This window comes from Talpa occidentalis, unplaced genomic scaffold, assembly GCF_014898055.3.
Source record: "Talpa occidentalis isolate TD23 unplaced genomic scaffold, MPIMG_talOcc4v2.1 talOcc4.5, whole genome shotgun sequence".
Taxonomy (NCBI): Eukaryota; Metazoa; Chordata; class Mammalia; order Eulipotyphla; family Talpidae; genus Talpa; species Talpa occidentalis.
In genome coordinates this window covers 78515803-78521802 of record NW_023604861.1, presented here as the reverse complement: position 1 = coordinate 78521802, position 6000 = coordinate 78515803, and the positions used below count along the sequence as shown (strand labels likewise).

At 40.4% G+C, this 6000-nt stretch overlaps 1 long non-coding RNA gene across 1 annotated transcript in view; it reads right to left on the bottom strand.

The window, feature by feature from the left end:
* Positions 1-364: 364 nt before the first annotated feature.
* Positions 365-6000, bottom strand: part of LOC129146943 (uncharacterized) — a 10819-nt gene continuing 5183 nt past the window's right edge. The window contains exons 2-3 of the long non-coding RNA XR_008554348.1: positions 883-997; positions 365-453 (exon numbers count right to left, since the gene is read on the bottom strand). This is a non-coding gene — a long non-coding RNA (uncharacterized LOC129146943). The remainder of the gene's footprint in view (positions 454-882; positions 998-6000) is intronic.

The following is a 6000-nucleotide window of genomic DNA, read 5'->3' as shown; positions in this document are numbered from 1 at the left end:
CTTACTCATTTACACAAGAACCGGGGTACAGGCCAGATGCGTGGGGTGGCGGGGGGTGGGGGGGAGAAGATTCACCATAGACAGAGTGGGGAACAGAACAGGCAGAATGACAAAATACACTGCTGAGGGGAGCAGCGGGCCAGACAGGAGAGGTCTGCCACGTCAGGTGGGACGCTCACCGGCCGACCGGGATCGAACTGGCACTGCAGAGGCTGCAGACAGCTTCACAGTGCGGCGATCAACCGCCTGTGCCACCAGGGGAGGCCCGGTTAGTTTTATTTTTAATTCGCCCTTCCACTGTGGGAGTAACTCCCTGGATTACAGCTTTGTGGAGGATTTTCTGTTAAACTCCTTACCTTGGACTTGGAGGTCTTACTTCAAAATTGCTCTCATGAGTAACTTGGGCTCCCACTTCCAATGGTGCCATGCTACGCATTCTTTACTTCTTGCAAGCTCAAAGACAAATTACAAAAAGATTTCTTAAATTTTTATTGAGCATATTCCGGTTGTTTTCAGCATAGGCACCTGCTCACCATCTTGCCATCTGGGCACATTAGTTTTATACCATGAAAACAACCTCCATATATAAGATAGATTCAGTAATGATATCAAGTCCATAATTTATTAATAAGAGTGAATTAGTTATATGCAGAGCACTTTGAAAATTGTCAGGTCCTATATAAATATTAGCTATAATTGCAATCTCTTCCTTTACTCATTCACACATTTTTATTAAATACCTACTGTGTGCTAGACACCATTCTCGGTGCAAAGGGCATAGACATGGTAGAGAAAAAAAGCAGCAGGAAAAGAGTAAAGGAGAGGGCAGATAGAAAGTTACAGCAATTCCTAGTACATGAAAGTTTCAGAGGCTCTACTTACACGGGGGAAGCCAGACTCCATATTCTGATTCAGCGCCACTGTTGTCCCTTGGGCAGACAGTCTGAAAGCGTCTTCAAGGCACAGGATGTTTTGTGAATTAGCAATTCTGGTGGGGCTTGGAAGGCAGAGTGGGTGATCATTGCTTTAATTTTTCAAAACTACCCTATTCCTTACCACATGAATATTTTGTTTTGATGGAAAAGAATAATAAGATAAAAATCTTACAATAATAAGGAAAATTCCTACAATCATACTCTTGCTTTGTAGTTAATGAATTTAAGGAGTGATATATACACACATAAGACAATGTTAGTGCGCAAGAATTACAGAAACACTGTCACTCTAGGAGCATAAAGCCCTGTGACCAGGTGGAGACTTGGTGAGCTGAGCATGGGCTGAATTTTAGTTCCCACTATACCTCTTGGTGGGGCCCCTCTGACACAGTGAAAAACCTGTTCAACTGTACAAGGTAGTTCAGAATTAAGAACATAGGTTTGGAACCAGATCCAGGAGTTCAAGTCCTATCTCATTTTCTTACTAGCCCTATGACCTTAGGTAAGTAATTAAACTTCTAGTTTCCTCCTAAGTAATGTGGAGAAAACAGTACCTCTCAAATAGGCTTCTTATGAAGATTATGAGTGCATACAATATATCACTGAGAATATTGCTTTTAGACAGTAATAGTTCAACTAGTATTTGTTATATTCCTGCATCACCCACTTTGAGCACATTTGCATAAACCTGTTTCAGTCTGCACAAGGACAGAGTTATTGGATATTTATGGGTTTTATCTTCCAGTGGACAGAATACCCCTTCCCCAGAGCTACCTCCACCACACAGCAACTCCAAGCTAAGTGACCTGGAGAGCTCACTTCACCTTTTTCAATATCAAGAAATAATAATACAATAAAGCTTCATAGCCTTGCTCTGAAGTTTAAATGAGAGACTGTATATATAAAAGTATTTTCATTGTAAAGTACCATACGATAGAAGGTTGCAAGTAACTTAAGAGCATAAAGCATAAATTTATTTTCGTTTTTCTCTTGCACCCATAAACATGGAAGCATTCAGTAAATACTTCTGGGTTAATAAATAAATTTGTCAATGTATGAGAGTTTGGCAGTATTTTTTGAAAGGACGGATAGGTACCTGCATCAATATTTCCTAGGAAGTTGTTAAAAAAAAAACCCTGGGAAGGGGGGACATCTTTAGTTCTCAACTTTCGCTGCATATTGAACTAACCTAAGAAACTTTAAAAAATGCTGATACCTGTGTCCCATCTCAGAGGTCTTGATGAAATTGGTCTGGGGTATGGTGTGGCCCCAGCATCTGAAAGCTCCCTTGGCTGGGAATTACTGCTCTAATTTAATGAGCAGTCAAGGCTGAGAATTACTGCTCTAATTTAATGAGCCTGAGTAGTAAAGCAGATCCAGGTAGTTGGGCACTCAAAAGACATTTCCAACCAGCTTATCCCCTGCCATTGTCTCCATTAAGGTTGAAAAGAGAAATAACTCATTTTCTCAACTTTCATAAAAGTTAGATGTGACTATATGTCCAGATCTGGGCCAAGGACAAGAGTTGTACTGGGTCAGAAGTAGATGCTTCTTTTTTTTTTTAAATAATAAATTTTATTGTTATATTCCCCATACAATTGCAACCCCCCCATTCTGATCCCAATCCCTCCCCTCCCGCCCCCCACCCCCCAAAAAGTGTCTCTGGTTCATAGTTTTTTGTTGATTTTGATTTTCACTTTCTTATAGTTATTCATTTTCCTAGTCCCTTATTTAAGTTTTCTAGATTCCTGCTATGAGTGAGACCATCCGGTATTTTTCTTTTTCTTTCTGGCTTATTTCACTGAGCATGATCCCTTCCAGCGCCATCCATGTTGCTGCAAATTGCATGTGTTTATCTTTCTTGAATGCTGAGTAATAGTCCATGGTATATATGTACCACATCTTCTTGATCCAGTCATCTATTTTTGGGCATTTGGGCTGTTTCCAAAGCTTAGCTATTGTAAATAGAGCTGCTATAAACATAGGGGTGCAGGTGCTCTTTCGAATGGATGTTTCTGTGTCCTTTGGGTAAATACCTAGGAGTGGAATTGCTGGATCATATGGAAGCTCTATGTTTAGTAGGTCCAGAAATCTCCACACAGCTCTCCATAGTGGTTGGACGAGTTTGCACTCCCACCAACAGTGCAGAAGAGTTCCTTTTTCTCCACACCCGCGCCAACATTTGTTGTTGCTAGTTTTTTTAATATGTGCCATTCTCACTTGTGTAAGATGGTAAGTAGATGCTTCTTAATACTTTTATTGTTCTTATGAAAAGGACACAATGGACAATTTGGTGAATGATTATAGGTGTCCTGATGGTAGGAGAACTAAGATGACCACACCTGAGAGGGAAAAAAAAATGTATAAGGATGTAAAATAAGAGTATCTCACTAATAAAAAAATATTCAAAAGAGATGAACTGTGCTTCATAGGCCTCCTTAGACTCCACCTGCTTGTGTCCTTGAACACCCAGGTGCAGCTGGACTTGCCAAGGACCAAAAGGGCAAGGTCAACCAAAAGGACCCTGAGATGTCAACCTTGATATTATTGAGTCTCTGCATTAACTTCAGAAATCACCTACCTCTGACTTTGTTATGAGAGAAAAACAAACTCTGAGTTAGTTTAAGCCATCAAAATCCAGTTTTCTGTAGCGTGTAGATAAACACAATCCTAGCTGACAGAAGGAGATTCTGTTTATTTTCTTTTGCCCCATTGTCAGAGAAGATGCCAGTACATTCAATACTTTTATGTAAAAGTGACTTCAAGTTTATTTACAGAGTGCTGAGTTTGCCTGGGAAGGAATTTGAAGAGTGGCTTACTTGAAGGTGTGGCCTCTTATAATTAAAAACATTCTGACATTGTCCCACCTACTGAAACACCCATGATGTAAGAGGGAGAAGGGGCTTTCACTGAGTGATTTCCTGGAAAGTGTTTTTCCTTAGTTGTTCCTTTACAGAATTGCACAACACTGAGATTAAGGGCTAGCATCAGAAGAAAAGTATACTCTCCATTCCCAACCCACCCACCCCTCCCTCCTTGGGAGATGCTCTAAGAGAAATAACTAGGTTTACCCCTGGCTGACTCTGGCAGCTCCTTCTAAATTGCCTGGCAAAGAACCAGCTAGATCAGTGGTTTCTTCCTCTCCCCAGCAATCTCATCTTCCCAACTAGTCTTCAGATGCTATCAGAACAGGTATGTCACCTCTCCGAGCCAGGGACATTTACTGCAAGATGTCTTTCCTTCGTAGCATGGCATCCTTATGACAGCAAAATACCCCATTCTCATAGTCTTGGTCAGAAATTCCCCATGCAAAAAGGGAGACTTCCTGTCCCGCAGCAGCACTCATACACTATAAAACTAAATCCAGCCCCTCAAGGCCCTCTCCATGGGCTGGCAAATGAAAGCAGACATGCTGATCCCACTGCTCACCCTCTGCCTATAAGTTCCAATCTGTATCTTACAACATCTGTAATTCTTCCTTGGGCTCTTCACTCCAAAAGATTCAAGCTATCCAAACTTCTTTCTTCCTCTCCCCCCACCTGTTCTTTGGGAATCTTTATCAGGCTGATAACTCAAAATAATAAATTATCTTGGAATTCCCCTACTTAAAAAAAGCTTTAAAGACACTCTTATACTTTAAAAGTTCAAAGTTTCTGGTCTGTCATGGAAGGCCTACCATACTGGAAACACCCCACCAACTCGCAAGCGACACACTAGTGCCAGACTGCCTCATATCTTGCTTCTCAAGCACAATCTGAAAATCTCAACAAAATTACTAAATAGTTCAATATTTGACAAAATTGTTTAACTCCTGGAATTATCTGAGTCAGTTGTTTAAAACACAGTCTAGGATCTGCTCCAAGAAAACATGATCCTCTAGCTCTGAGATAAGGTTTGGGGATGTGTCTCTTCAAAATATTAAAGTGTGGTTTTAATGGTTCAAACATTTTGGAAAATAATGACTAGCAAAAAGGAAGAAATGTCCTTCTCCTATCTTGTTCTGTTACAAATCCATCTGTCAAAACCTAACTCAGATTTCTTGTCTCCAAGGCTCTCAGATCACTAGTCCATAGAGTGGTACTAGGCAATCTCATCTATGGCCCATTGTCTATTTGACCTTCCACCTGACTCTGAACCTTATCTTGTTAACCTTATCTTGTTAAATAGGCATGTGCATCAGAATAACCTATGGAAGTGCTTTCAAGGGACAAATATCAGGATGGCTTTGCTCCTGTTGATTTTATCCAGAAGATACAGATTAATACCAAAGCAACTGTATTTTGAGGAAAAAAAAAACTCTGGATATTTTTTTTTTATAATAAATTTTATTTTTATATTCCCCATACAATTGCAATCCCCCCATTCTGACTCCAATCCCTCCCCTCCCTCCCCCCACCCCCCAAAAAGTGTCTCTGGTTCATAGTTTTTTGTTGATTTTGATTTTCACTTTCTTATAGTTATTCATTTTCCTGGTCCCTTATTTAAGTTTTCTAGATTCCTGCTATGAGTGAGACCATCCGGTATTTTTCTTTTTCTTTTTGGCTTATTTCACTGAGCATGATCCCTTCTAGCGCCATCCATGTTGCCGCAAATTGCATGTGTTTATCTTTTTTGAATGCTGAGTAATATTCCATGGTGTATATGTACCACATCTTCTTGATCCAGTCATCTATTTTTGGGCATTTGGGCTGTTTCCAAAGCTTAGCTATTGTAAACAGTGCTGCTATAAACATAGGTGTGCAGGTGCTCTTTGGAATGGATGTTTCTGTGTCCTTTGGGTAAATACCTAGGAGTGGAATTGCTGGATCATATGGAAGCTCTATGTTTAGTAGGTCAAGAAAGCTCCACACAGCTCTCCACAGTGGGTGGACCAGTTTGCACTCCCACCAACAGTGCAGGAGAGTTCCTTTTTCTCCACAACCTCGCCAACATTTCTTGTTGCTAGTTTTTTTAATATGTGCCATTCTCACTGGTGTAAGATGGTATTTCATGGTAGTTTTGATTTGCATTTCCCTGATTACAAGTGATGTTGAACATTTTTTCATATGCCTGTTGGCCATTTGCA